The sequence below is a fragment of the Rhea americana genome, unplaced genomic scaffold (assembly GCF_003343005.1).
Source record: "Rhea americana isolate MKP2758 unplaced genomic scaffold, rheAme1 scaffold_49, whole genome shotgun sequence".
Taxonomy (NCBI): Eukaryota; Metazoa; Chordata; class Aves; order Rheiformes; family Rheidae; genus Rhea; species Rhea americana.
In genome coordinates this window covers 267223-281635 of record NW_028186634.1, presented here as the reverse complement: position 1 = coordinate 281635, position 14413 = coordinate 267223, and the positions used below count along the sequence as shown (strand labels likewise).

The window sequence follows — 14413 nt, the reverse complement described above, 5'->3', positions numbered from 1 at the left end:
GGCTCCGCTGCAGGCACGCGCCGCGCGGCGGCCGCGCAGCTTCCCTCTCCTGCTCCCGAGGGCACTGCGGGAACTGCCCGGCCACAGAGGCGCTTGAGAGCCCTAATATTTGTTTAAGGAAGATCAGCAAGGGCAACGATCAGGGTACGTAAGATATCTGGCGGCACAGAAAGCAGGAGAAAGCCAGCCTTGCCCACGCACTCCCCTAAGCTCGCGTGCCGACCGATCGCTCCGGCTGCCGAACTGCGTCGCGTCCCAGGCTCCTCTTCCGGATACCACACGACTCTTCCCCCGACCACTTCTAGATGTTCTTTGGAAATTAGTCGCTCTTCTCCGTGGGCTTTTGATGTGCACCACGAGGAGGGTGTGCGGCAGCATTGCTTCATGCTGTTTGTGCAACCTCGCTGCAGATCCCTTATTATTCATGATGGTATCTTGCCACTTGATATGCATAATAGCTCAAAGGTACCGTTGACTACATTTTTCCAGCTCTTTGATGTGCTAGCGATAACTTGTTTCTGTTTCGCAGCCATTAAGCTAGGTGGAAATCATTACACTATGTTAAATGTGGGGTTTGTTCTTTAATCAGCGTTGTTCTGGTTCCGGGCTCWGTGTTGCAACCTGACAAACATGGAAAATATCCTCTTAACCCAGGTAACAATTTTGGAGAAAGTGAGCACAGCTTAACAGTTTCTTCAGGGTGGGAAATGATGAATTTTTGAGCTTTTAGGGCGCACGTTCCTGACGCGAGCTCTGCCGCCGCAGCCGCACCAGGCGGCTCCTGCGGCGTGAAGGCTGGGGCAGGGGGTGCCGAGGCCGGGGCAGCCCTCCGCCGCGCCGCAGCCCCGCGCCGCCCGCCCGGCCGCGGCTGCGGAGGCGCCTCCGCCCGCCGCCGCGCCGCGGGCGACGGGGCGAAATCGGCCGCGGATGCTCTGCCCCGGCTCCGGGCGTGAGGTCAGGTGAGTCGGGGGGGAAGCGGCAAAAGCCATTCGTGAAATAACGCCCGCTGACCGGGAGCGTTTTGTCCCCGCGAGACTCTTCTTCAGCGATCTGCATGTTGCTGAATTACTGAAAGGCTGTCTGAGGGTTCAGCCTTCCTGTGCTCGCTGAGGCGCCCCGCACCGCGCCTGCGGCTGTGTGCCGCGAAGGGGCGGCCGGATTAAAGGCCGATGTTCGGCAGAAGCGGGGGCAGCTGACAGCGGGTTAGCGGGGGCGACTCCCTGCGTGGCGTCAGGCCCTCGCCAGGGAGAGAGGCGAGAAAGTGGGTTTTTGGGGGTCGGGCCTACCCCTCGTTCCATAATCTTGGATAGTTTTGTGTTGTGTTTGCAGAGCTGTGCTCGAGGCTGTGTCGTTACTCCCTTTAGCGCCTTTTGGACTGAAGGATTTACAGATGTGCAAATCCAACTTTGCCCTGGGTTGAAGCGGCTCGGTTCTCCTCCTCGTTTTACAAATGCATAGATTCGCGCCTAGGTTTCCTTTCTGCGTGCTTGCGTCCCTGAGGTCTGTGCTGCGGGCTGGTAGCCGTAACCTTGTCGTGCTGGCAGCCGCCTGGACGTGCCCGTCTTTGGCTGCGTTTTGTCAGCGTCCGAGGCAGGCGTGGGCTTCTGCAGGTCGGCTGCGGGGCTGTGCGGGTTCGGTGGGCGTTTTGGCAACCTGGTTCCCGTTTGCATGATACAGTATCAGTGCAAGATTAACCTGCTGAAGCCGAAAGAGAAACATTCGTGTCCTTAATAAGCTGGGACACGTGCAGCTATCCTTGAGAGGAAAGACAGCGCGGCTGCCTGCTTCGTGCTGTCTGATCTGCCAGAGAATCGGTCGYGGTGGAGTTGTCCCCGCCGGAGGGGCAACGCAGTAGCTGCTGTGCCCGTCTTCCCCGACGGGACGCTGCTGCAGGGCGTCCCGAAGGACCTGCTGTCCAAACCGACCAGCGCAGGCTGGGGGAAAAGCAGACTCGCTGCTTAGCTTGATGAAATGTAGGAGAGAGGCACGGAGCAGCGAAACGTGTAGTTTGGGCTGTTCAGCAGGGAGCTGGGAGGTGAGCTCGGCCCTGCTGCGTCCCAGCCCGGCACTGGGAGCACCTGGTGCCCACCAGCTCTTCTCCAGGGCCTAGCTGTCCTCAGCTGCGTCTTTCTTAGCAAAAGCATCAGATTACCCTAAAAGATACTTCAGTTTCTACGCTGATAGATTTTTAGACAATGGTTTCATCTGCTCTTGCTCCTTTCCACCTTCAATGCTGCAGAGAGGGTTTGGCTTTTGCTGCCCGCCTCGCTTGATGCCAGGTGAAGGGGTGCAAATCCCACGGCAGTGTCRCACCTTTTCCTCTTTCCTTGCGTTAAAATGTCGGGGATTTCTCTTCCTGCTGCTCCGTCCCGCTCAGGAGAGGAGGGGAGCTCTGCCACACGGCGCGGTGCCGGGGGCTGTTAGTCACCGTGGGCTGTACTGGCAGAGCGAAAAGAACAATTTCTTCTCCTCCTTAAGAAAAGTTCCAGTCTCCTACTTGCTCTTCTCTTTCACGCTGCTTTCAGCATCAGGAAGCAATCATTTTGACGTAGCAGCGGGACGTGACCGAGGTTTTTTGACATTTTGTCAAGCATTGCGCAGTTTGCTTGGGGAATCGCCGCGGGCTGATCCACAAAATCTCTGGAAGTAGGATGTGAAATTACCCCTGGGATTAATACTGGGCTGCTGGGGTTCGTTCTGGTAAGCTCCTGGCATGCGTGCAAATAGACTAGAATTACATTTTATAGGATGAATCTTTGCTTTTCTCTTGCTGCTTGGCTTTGAAAAAAAACTCATACAATGCTGCAAGCCTGACTGTTGCTGGAACAGCAAATATTTTTTTTTTCTCTTACTAACGAAAGAAATCCAGATTTGCAGATCATTTCRTGACCTGTTCTTTCATATGTGGGTCAAAGATGGCTCAGGTCTGAGCAACATCTGGATTTTTTTTTTCTGTTTTCATGAAGCAGTAAATCCCTACATGGATTACGAAGGCTTTCTGGGAGAGCTGAACGCACCGCTGCTGTCGTGGKGTTGGTGAGCGAAGCAGTGACCCAAGCGGCACCACAGAGCTTGCTGTTGCGTCTGGCTGGAGCAGTGTGTTAGCCACGAAGCACCCAGCCTGTGCAGTTTTGAGTCTGGCTTGAAATGGAGCTGCTTCTCCCCATTTTAACATCTGTTAACTTGGCCTGRCCTCCCCATCTCGTGCTGTCTTTGCAACATCCCTCATCATGAGCAGCAGATGTAGTACGATAGGAATGAATACAAGTAGCTTGGCTTTGGGGCTTTTGGGGCTTGCTTTAATTCAGTCTTGGGCACAAACGAGGCCCTATCTGTCTTTGATGCCCGAGGGCTGTTGCCCGTAGTGCTGTTCCCTCCTGAAGGTGTGTCTGGACTTGGGCACGTTGGAGCACACTGCTGTGGCCGATGTGTCTGTGCGGCAGCGGCTCTGGGAGCCTCCTCTGCGCTGCGTTCGGGTCCTGGCTTGCTCTTCCAAGAGGGTGCGGTGTGCCGGGAGGACCCTGCAGTAGCCCGGCAGTGTCTGAGAAGCTTGGTGGGGTCTTCTGTGCTGCCTGCCGTTCATCTTGTATCTGCTTGGAGTACGTGTTCGTGGGTCTCCCTCTTACTGTTAGTTAGTGCAATGTGGCCTTGGCCTCTGCTGAGCTGTGCTGTAATATAAATAAAAACAATCCYGTTGTGCCAATAAGATAGCGAATAGTAACTCTAAATTAGCTACAAGTTGAGGGTGTGACCAGTGCTGTTTTTTYTTTCTTTCTTTTTTTTTCTGAACAGGTGCATCCTTGTGAGGAAATAAAAAGTAGGTAGGGACCGGAGGAGAAACATTGAGCAACAGCCGCCTGTGTGACTCAGAAGCAATTTAGCCACAATAATCCTCACAGTGCTAAAGAGGCCTTTTCCCAGAAATGCACAATATGGTGTTCTCAGCTATAAAGCTGTCGTCAGCTGGCTTCGTTGTGTTAATATAAGCCTTGCTGTTACCAACAAGATGCATGGCTAGCAGAGAGCAGCGCTTGGGCTGGCTGCTGATGATGGGTAATGTTCTCCTAGTTGTTGTACAGCAGCATAGTACAGTGATTTCCTACTTAATATTGTATTCCCAGTGGCCTGTATGCTTACATTGTATTAACAATGACGCTTCTAGTGTCAGTGCAAGTATTGCAAGCCAGTGTTTCGTTAATTTGTGAAAGTACTGATTGACAGGGTACCAAGAGCATCCCTCAGATACCTGCTTGTAGATGCATTGCCTTTTTTCACTAAGTAGTACTGTAGAAATTAATTGCTTTGAACAGGCTGAGCTTCTAGGAAATCTCTGGATTTGGGGTTTTTGTATCCTTCTGTGGTATAGATGTGAGCAGGCGTGAAATCCCCTTCTGCAGTTTGTGCTAAGAAATGAAATTTCACTGTCCGCAGTGGAATTGCTCTAAATTGGCTCTAATGTTTGCAGAAACGGATCATCCTAGCTTTGACCACTCATCACTGTGCATTTATTTAGTGGCACATAAGTGCACACGGCTGCTTACCTGCTTTCCTCCTGGCTTCAGTAGCTTGATCTCTTACTTTGTTTTGCATCTCAGCCCACTGAGATGGAAATGGGAAAACACCATTGACTTCATTGCAGCCAAGTGTCTCTCTCAAAGAGAAATCACATTRGCTGTATATTGCTAGCAGGAGATGACTTTTGCTGAAAGCATACAAAAGCAATTGTTTGCCTTGTTATTTAGCCAAATGCAAATTCTTTCCCCCTATAAAAGGGAGAAACGTCACTGTGGTGAAGGAAAGTGAACAAAAAATTGGTTTTCAAATACTGGCTGTGCAACACGGAAGGTTCGTTCATTGTGCTACTATTAATGGTTCCTGAGTTTTTTCTTGGAGTTGTGGGATTGAATTTGGAAATAGAATTTAAACAATTTTCATGCCAACATCTGTTTTCTACTCGTTGAATAGATGCAAAACAGGAGAGACCCAATTGTGTAATAACTAGATCCACTTTAGACTGATAGAGTTTCGTAGAGGTAAGATAATAGCTCTGGAAAAGTAAGAGTTTATTTTCTAAGCCTGATTTAATTTGCTGTAATTACATTAAATACTAAATTGAAAGGGGCTCCTCTAGTGAGGATGAGGATGACAAATAGTTGTGCTGTGTTACTGTGGCCGGGACTGTAAAGGAAGAAGAACGCGAAGTTTTGCTCCAGCCAAAGAGGAATCTGCACCATGTGGGCCGTAATAATTTARTTTTTCGCAGGTTTTGCTAGGAGAGCTCCTGTCCTTTGCGCCTCGAGGACGTGGCAGCGTTTGAAAAGAAATCACTGGTGAAAGATGCTGCAGAAACAGCACTATGAGCTGGTTGGCACCTTGGAGCCGAGCCTGCGGCTGCGTGTGCCAGGTCTGGCGTGGACAGCCTGGCGGCAGGAGCCGTCTCCAGAGGCGCTGGGCTGCGGCGTCGCTCCGCAGGGCCCCGCTTCGCCCGTGCCGTGGAGCAAGGTGCGATTTGCTACTGGTTTCTGCTTGCAGCGAGTTGCAACAGCTCTGTCCGCCAGCCTGGCCCGGCTGGTTGGGCAGGTGCACGCTCGCTCCCGCGCCAGGTTATTCAATCTCTTGAGCGTTCCCATCCGCTGGGAGAAAAGCATTTTGCAATAGGCGTCTTTTTGCTTGATTTAAGAGGGTCTGCGTTAGCAATTGACCTTGAGAAAGCTCAGGGTTTTGGCAAGCGCCCGAAGTTGCGTCTTTGTTCCAAATCCTTTGGCCTGCAGTAGGGGAGGCTTGCACCGAGGAGCTGGGTTTTAGTTTGTGATACCTCCAGCGTGTGCTTCTAGGTGGGTCAGGAATATTCCCAAGAAGTGTTTTGCTCTGCTCCCTCCCTCCCCCCTTCCCTTCCCTTCCCCCAGTAATTTGGTGCTCCTGGATGCAGGCGAGTTGAGGCAACACAAGTAGGGTAATGATGTGGTTAAGGTGCTTAGCTTTGGATTCGGGAGATCAGGGTTAGCTCCTGCCTCTGCGGGAGCAGGTTTCGTACACAACTTCGGGGAGGTGGCACGCTTCCCCGTGCCTCTGTCGGCAGTGGAAGAATAATGAACAGAAAGTAAGTTCCTGTTGTTTTTATTTGATTTTTATGCTTATTTGCTTGGTGGGTAAAGTTAGTGAGAAATCTTCAGGCTCATCCTTTTTTTTAATTTTTTTTTCTTCTTTTTTTCATTGCCACTCCTAGCTGCCCTTTGCTTTCATTTAACATCATGTAAAAATGAAATGGTGAGTTAAGTAGTGTAGCTGTTCATAATGTTTCTTRCAGGAGCTGGGCTGCACATAGAGATGGTGCCTGCAGCAAGCCTTGAATTATGCTGTAGTGTTTTTAATGGTCAAACCTACCCCCTCCCTAAGCTGCTGGTTGAGYGAGTCTGTCGTGGATGAACTGCAGATGAGACTCCAGCATCGTGAGTATCTAAATGCTTAGCTGGAGTACCAGAATGTGAAACAGCACATGAAATAATAAAAAGGTTTATTTTACTGAAGTCAGTAAAGCAATTTTTCTTTAGGCTGACTTGGAAATGGACCTTCGAAGAATTAAGTGGAGAATAATCGTAGCGTTTCAGGGCTGGAAACGCTCAACGAGTGGCACAAGCTGCCCGTTGCAGGCTGCCTTGCTGGTCTGGCTTCTTCTAGCTTCGTTTTCCAGCTTTCTGGCATCTTCTCCCTATGTATGTAATTACAGTCTATGGTCAGGTGATCCTGTAAGTGTCTTTAAGTGGGCACCTTAAACCTCTCATTGCAGTTAAGACCTGRAGACAGTCTTGTGTTTTTTTTGCTGGGTCTTCTCTGATTTTTYGTGGCTGTGTATTCCAGGTGAAGCTAAGGCTTGTGTGTGTTATGCCAGCAGTGCTTTTGCAGCTGCCACATACAGAATTTGAAGCGCGATCTTGCTCTTGCTTGGTCCTTCCCACCCTTGTTTATGCTTCCAAGGCATTGAGCAAGCCTGTTTTACCCATGGTATTGCGCTTGGAGCTCAGAATCTTTCGGCTATCTGTAATCCTTTAGAAATCAGAGCCATTTTGGAAAACCGAGGTGCATGTCTGGGCGGCGAGGAGGGGGCGTTTTGACCTGGTGCCTGGCAACACGAGTTTTTTTTCTTTTTTTTTTCTTTTTTTTTTCATTGATTGTACTCTCAGCACTTTAATAACCTGCTGACATTTTGTCTGCAGTGAAAAGGTCAAGGAAAAAGTTACTTCCTACAAATCATGGCGTTTGCTTGCTCTTATTAAAAGAAATTTCCTTGCAAAGAAATTTCAACCACCCACAGCTTTGTGAAAGATGCACTACCAGCTGGTGCAAATATGTGAAAATAAGAGCAGTTTTTCCAAGTATTTTGTGTATAACACTGGCCTCTGTTCTAGTGATCTGTCCTTTCCTGAAGCAGGATGGAGGGACTATGCAGGAAAAAGTGTGCCTTAACAGTGAATGCATTAGTGAAAAGAGAAATGATAAGAATTTGGTGCTAGGAAAATCAGATACTAAGTTAATTTGAAGTATTGCCAGAATCAGCTCTGCTCTCTAGTTCACAAGGCCTTTTATATTTCTAATTTTTAGCARTGGTTTTTCATGTTACCTCTTCAGAATCCTCTACTAGGTTTAAAGTACAGAAATTCAGTGAAGTACCAAGTTGAAAAATATTTTTGATCTCCAAACTTTGGTATTAATTTTGTCTTTTAAATGCCTGAGTTTGAAGCCACAGCACTGTTTTCCCCTGCAACCSCAAATGGCACAAAAATCTCCTCGCTGGAGACGGGGCTAGGGCTATGGCAYGAGTGGTGAGTGGTCAAATCGCGGSTGCTGCCACTYGGRCCACCTTCTGTAATGGGGCATTTGCTGCCACCCCTCCTCGAAGCATCGCTGCAGATGTTTAAGGACACATGCCTAGAAAGCAGAATTATAGCAATTACATGGCCGTAGTGGGCAGAGGAATTACATGCTGTCGTCCTTACTGCTGGACCACCCTTGAAAGGCATTTTAAGGCAAATACATTCCCCCCCCATTTTTGGAATGTATAGTCCCTGGTTGAGTGAGTCATTTTTTTTTAGYCTTTGCAGCATCATTACGTGAAAGCCCCGTGGTGTTATCGTGCTTGTGCAGAATGACACAATGTTTTTATATATGTGCTTTTTCACGAGCAAACACGTTGTTGCTCCTCTTCGCCCAAATGCGCGTAGGGCACCTGAGCTAGAAAACGCCTAAGAGGTTACGTACAGCATGAATACCGAAGCTTAAGGCTAACCTTTAATGTGCTCTCTAAGGATGACTGACGTTTGGAGGTCTTGGGTCATCTTTTTCCCCATAAGAAAGGATGRCCGGATCTGAGGGCTGGATTTCAGGAGGGCCTGAGTCGAGCGGTGGGAGCTGTTTGGGTTGCACCGGGGCAGGTGGCTCGTGCAGTGCCGGCGATGGGGACGGAGTCTGTCCAATGTTGCCTTTCTCTTTCGTGGGGTAGCAGTGTTATCTCATCCCAGGAATTTCTGTGGCTTGTCTCTTCCCTGGCCTAAAATTGGACTTAATGAACAGCTTCTGGAAAGGGAGGGATAAGTATTTCGTGGCCTGCTACTGTTCTTATTCACAGTCAGTTTGCTTGTCCTTCTCTTGATCTTTTCGCTAATTCTTCACAGACTTTGACTGGATTTTTAACAACAACAAAAAGGACTTAACAGGCTGCATTTTTATGTAAATGTATCTTAGCATCTCCCACTTATCCTATTAGGGGAAGAAAAGTCAGACAGCTATGGAAATATCCAAGGCTACGTTGACCGTCACAGGAAAGGAAGGCAGGATAATACCAAGGCAACTGAAACACTTCTTACTCAGATATTTTTAGGTAATGGTGGTCTTTTTTATGTGAGTTAGTGCTTTTTCTGTGACAAAACTAGAAGCTGCTGCTGTACATGTATGGCCTGGGGGGGGRAAATATCTATTAACATTGAATACATTATAGGGACTGTTGGATAAGATGTTAAGGAAACATAATGCGCTGAAGCATTCCTTAGCAATAATAAAATCCAGATTAAAAAATAAAAACTAAGGTTCTGCAAGCACTGCAGCAGTCCAGAGCCTTCATTTTGTTTCCAAAGCAGTCCTTCCTGCTGTTGCAGACATCCCAGTGAGGTGGGCATATGTTACTTTCCTTAGTTTGGTGCAGTCCTTCCCTGGAGAGATGGTCTAAATATACTCAGATAAAGTGTTTCCAATCTCTCCCCAGCTAGAAGTGATTTTTTTTTCCTCCATCCATTTAGGCCCTCCTCCAAATCCTACTGAAATCATGTTGGCAGGCGTAAGCTCAGCTGTGGCTGCAGGTGTTTTTTCGAGGGGGGTCTGGTCATGGTAGTTCGTTTCCCTGAGCTGGACACCAGCCCTGGCCAGCAGCAGCTCTTGGTGGTCCCGGTACCAATTCAATGGTGGGGGTCAGGAGTCAAAAAAAATTAGCTGCTTGGCATGAGAAACTTACTGTCAGAAGTGGGTTGGAGCAGTGGTACTGCTGCACAAATTTTGTGGTGGTGCCCTCTTCCAGCATGGCAACTTTTTTGTTTTTCTGCTTTAAATCTGGTGCTTTCAAAAAGCTACACGTTGCACAGGGGAGAGGACGTTTTTGCAGGATCTCCTTAGTTAATCCTCCTGGCCTCCTCGAGGGTCACCTGGAGAACTGCGCTGCCTTATTTTTACTGGTATTTTTCCACTGGAGAACAAGCCCTTGCACCCACAGCACTGAAAAGTGTGTGGTCATACTGCAAATGCATCTGTGATATCTCTTGCTAAAATTAGTTTGATCTTATATTTATGCAACCTGCATGTCTTTCCTCCTTCCCTGTCCTTTTAAATGTGTGCTTTGCTGTCTGGCAGGACTGATTGCCTCCCCACTAGGACAAGGTTTGGACATGGACGTATCCTTTAGATGTTTCTGAATTGTCTAGGATACAAGACAGCTGATCTATAAGGAGCAGAGTTGAAACGTGTTCATGATAAAAGCAATAGCATTAGAAGCATCAAACCCACCCCATTCCTTCCAGTGTCAATGAATGCAGCCCCAAGAGCGTAATAACTTAGGTTTTTCTTTCTTGATGCTGTCACAGGGGAAAATCGGTGTGCCTGCCCAGTGAATTGTGGTGCATGGCAAATGAGGATGCACCAAGGTGCTTGATGGATGAGTGGGGAGGAATCCTTGTGAGAGAGGCTTGTAATATGCTGCAGTGGAAATTGCCCATTCCCGGTGTAAAATTCACACTCAGATCTCCCAGCAGAGACTTAAACAGCTGATGTGCGAGGACAAATTGCTGCAGAGCAATCAGGTTGGTGCCTAAATGCTTACGGCCTCGGTCAGGCAGTACAACTGTTTTGTCTTCAGCGGATGATGCCAGGGAGCACTTCAGAGGTGCACTCAAAATTAAGGAGGTGCTTTGCAATTGGAGTGTTCAACTCCCCCCCCCAATCATCCACTTTAAGTGGTGAGGGCTGGAATTTGGGGAGTCTCCCTGAGCCGCCTCAGTGTCCTAGAAAGGGGTAGGCATGGGGTTCCTGTCTGTCCTTGACCTTACCTCTAAAAGAGTACAAATCTGCCTGATTTCAGAGCTTTCACCAGTTCTCTCATTTTTTTTCCCCAAGCTATAGCATCACAGTGCCCAATTCAAGGCTGCAGAGGCAGCTCACATACAACTAGATGTTTGAAATGAAAGTATGTGAATGTAGTAAAAATAATTGGGACAACAGTTCCCTAAAAGTGTATTACTTGTCCGTTTGCTAGGGATAGCATTAAATATCCAAGGCAACATTACCAATCTTAACGATCCTGAAGTTGTAAAAGAAATTGTGTAAAAGAATTGAGACTCAGTTCAAAAACTTAAACTTTTGGCTGGGAAGGAGGGGGGACATTTATTAAAGTTTCAAAATGCTGGTTTACATTCAGCTCGTATTTCTAAGCTTTTCRCTCTAACCACAACAAGTATTTTTTTCAGGTTCTACTAACAAACAATTTTCAAAGCAAACCCCTTAGGGTTTAAAAGGAAAAAGCTATTGCAAGATTCATTTTAGAACTGCAAGCAATAGCAATCCTGGTTAAAACACAAAATACAACCAACATCTCTGGAACACTTTTTTTTACATTACTGAAACCTTTTGAATTTATGGAAAATACCCCTAGTACTGGAGGAGCCATTTGCTCAGCCCGAGAATGAGATATATTGGGCTTAGTGCCAAGATTAATGCTGTCTGGCTCTCTCCAGTGGTCTGTGAAGCATGTAGGTACCTGCAGCTCACGTACCTGTGCCTGGCACTTGGACCGGCTCGCTTCCCGGTGTTGCTGATACGGCTGTGCCGTGCCGTGCTTTCCTTCGCCTGCTGTAATTGGCAGCCTTTATCCAGGGTGACGTGCTTGCCAGTTGACGGGGCGGCAGTCAGAGCTGCTGTTGCACATTATGTACTTGCTGCTGTATGTTATGTACTCGTTAGGGGAAGATGAAAAGTCGGTGAGGGAACGTGGGCCTCGAAGAGGAGGAGTGGTGGTGCCCATTACCACGGGTGAGTTGTTGGGTGACAGCTAATCCCACTGAGGGCAAACAAGCCCTCTGTGGTGCTGGGCCAAGGTCAAGGATCCAGCTCTGCTCCGAGAAAGAGAAGTTAATCTCGCAGATTAAAGTTCCCTGGAAGAAATTGCCTTTATTGCATGAATTTCCTATGCTCACGTGCACGCACACATAAGCATTGCTGGGGACACTAGGTGGTGGGTGCACATGCAGATCATTTTGTAAGAGAATGGTTACTGCAACAACACATTTCCCATTGCTGTCTGTGGTGACAGCAAAGCTGTTCTGATTTATACTGCCTGGAAGTCTTGTTCTATGTGCTGCTATGTTTTTATTGGATGGAAAATGGTCAAGTTCAGAAAGGTGACTGGCTTTATTTTGTCCGTGTTTTCTATTTTACAAATAGGATTGAGTCAGMGCTTGTAACGTTGGAGGCTGAGCTGCATTTGCAACACGGTTCCTTCCCTGGTAGCTAGCAATTTGGGGTATCTAGCTCATCCATATGAATCACTCTGTAGTGCAGAACAAGGTCATTTTCTTCTCTCTCTGCTTTCTGCCTGTCTAGCCAGACACCATTTCATAGGCACTTTGTTCAATATCTGTGAAATCATTTTTGGTCCCCTTCAGATTTGGATTATGTGTGTGTGTGTGTGTGTGTGTGTCCATGTCCCATTATTGGCACATTTTATGTAGGCTATACAGGAATTGACAGTTCATTTTAGAAAAGCAGTGCTATAAATTCTACGGTAGGTTGCGTGTTGTTGAACGTGTGAACTACACTGATGATCCAGGAGATTCCCATGTGTCTCAGTGCCTTGGCCTTACTGATGTGTGCTCATATCCAGTTTAGTACAATACTGCTACTGTGTATATCAATATCCAATATAATGTAAAAGTTATGTACTTTTTTCTGTATAGCTTTTGTTCTTTAGTACAGTCACGTCATAAAAATGCACTGTTTTCATGCAAAGAATTACTGTGCGTGTAAAGAGATTGGTATATATTCACTTGTATGGAGGTATGGGAGGGTGAGGCCTTGTGTTTGCATCTCATTGACTTCATTATCCACTTGCACTGACATGCTTGAAGGAATGAGACCAAAGTATGGGAAATGCAGTGGTATAGCTTGCACTCGCCTCTCCTGGAAAACGTGTAGGCTGGAGGGAATCGATGGCCTTACAGATAGCTGTCCCTGCGTGTTAAGGGCTTGCTTGTTGCAAGGAGCAAGTTGGGTAGGTTGGTCCCTCAAAGTGTTGCTGGAACTTGGCAAAGGAGGATTTTTTTTCAAGTGGAAGTACAGTGCTTGCACATAATTGAAACCAGGCTTTTTCAGAGCATCTCGCTGGTGCGGAGATCTGCCGGTGCTGGGAAGCCGCGAGCCCGGACGCACCCCGTCACCGCCGGCGCGCGGGACGAGCCGAGGTGRGCATGGCAGAAGTGCGGTAAGGTTCTGTCCTGGGCAGGTGTCGCGTCGGCGTCCCTCGCCTCCGCTGAGCAGCAGCTCCGCACCCCAGCGTGGGCGGGCAGCAGGACAGCGCAACTTGCGTAGAGCTGCTCCTCAAACAGATCGGGCTTTATGCTTTGCAAAACCGGGCAGTAAATGTCAAATTCCTTATAAATGCCAGGCGGTGCGCGGTGCATTGAGCGAGCGTCGCTGGAGTGGCTCGCGGGACGGGGGAGCGGAGTCGCTCTGAAATGTCAGGCCTTTGTTGCCCAAACAAGGCTTTTGTCTTCTCCTGCCGCGTGCGGTGTGCTGCCCCCCGCTCTTTATGGTGCAGTGTAATGAGGAAAGAGCCCGGGCAGCGCGCACGGGCGACCGCGAGGCAGCTCGGGGGCTTTCTGTGGGGGTCTGCGGTGCTCTGCAGAGAGCCGGTGAAACTCCATAGTGGCCCGGCTGCCGAGGAGAAGAAGCAGAAGATAGGTAGTCCAGAGGAGAACCTGTCCGGTAGCTTGATTTCCTGATCCAGGCTCATCTGCCATCCCGGTAATTACAGTTCACGAGTTCCGATCTCCGTGCTTGCGACAGCACCAGCCCATCGGCAGCCCGCGAGAAGGCACCCGCTGCTGAAGGCTCGAGTGGGGGGCTCAGCGGGAGCTGCCCCCATAGCTAGCACGTAAGCTTAAAGGAGATGGCATGCTCATGCTGTTTCAGCGTAATTATTACTGGCAAATACTGCAGAGGAGATGTAGGATGCTGAAAACCAGCTTGGCAGCAAAGCGCCTGAGAAACAGGCTTCCATTTGTAAATTTAATCTCTAAATAAGATTTGTTTTTCTTTTAAATTTGGAAACTTTCCTATATCAATTTATGTCAGTTAAGAAGGKGCAAGCTGATGAAGTATTGGTTTTCTCTCTCACCTTTCTTCTGCTCTCCTGGGTTAAATYTTGTTGCTTCCACATGCACAAGCTGCTTCCAGAGGAAGGAAGGATGCAAGCCCAACTAACCTCCTTCTCTTCCCCTACCGTTTGCATTGTGATTTCAGCTTGGAAAGCTGAGGCAAGGCCTGTGAGCCCTCCGGAGAGGGTGCGAGAGCCCCTGTCTCACGAGACCTCCAGGACGAGGCCCTTTGGGTTGCAGTGAGGCGTGTGGATGTTGGTTGAAAATCTCCAGCCGGTCCTGTCCTGTCCTTTCCTCGTGCCGCAGCCCTCAGCTGCAGAGCCCCACGGCTGGCTTGTGGGGCACTGCAGAAAACGTGCCAATTGGGGAAAATGTCGCATGGATCGGAGGCGGCTGTCATCCCTGTTTGACCCGCGACTTGAGTGCCCTTGTTGCCTTAGCGCTGGGCAAACCCATGCTGAATGTCACTAGAGCAGCYGGCGGTGTCGAGCGATAGCCTCGGAGCA

General features: G+C 48.6%; 1 protein-coding gene across 2 annotated transcripts in view; it reads left to right on the top strand.

Moving 5' to 3' along the window:
* The first annotated feature begins 875 nt into the window (after window positions 1-875).
* OSBPL5 (oxysterol binding protein like 5) overlaps window positions 876-14413 on the top strand; it is a 111242-nt gene continuing 97704 nt past the window's right edge. The window contains exon 1 of one of the 2 annotated variants that reach the window (XM_085317103.1): window positions 876-959. The gene's annotated coding sequence lies outside the window, so the exon portion shown is untranslated. Of the gene's footprint in view, window positions 960-2603; window positions 2701-14413 lie in introns of those variants that run through there. The other variant, XM_085317105.1, reaches the window with a different exon arrangement.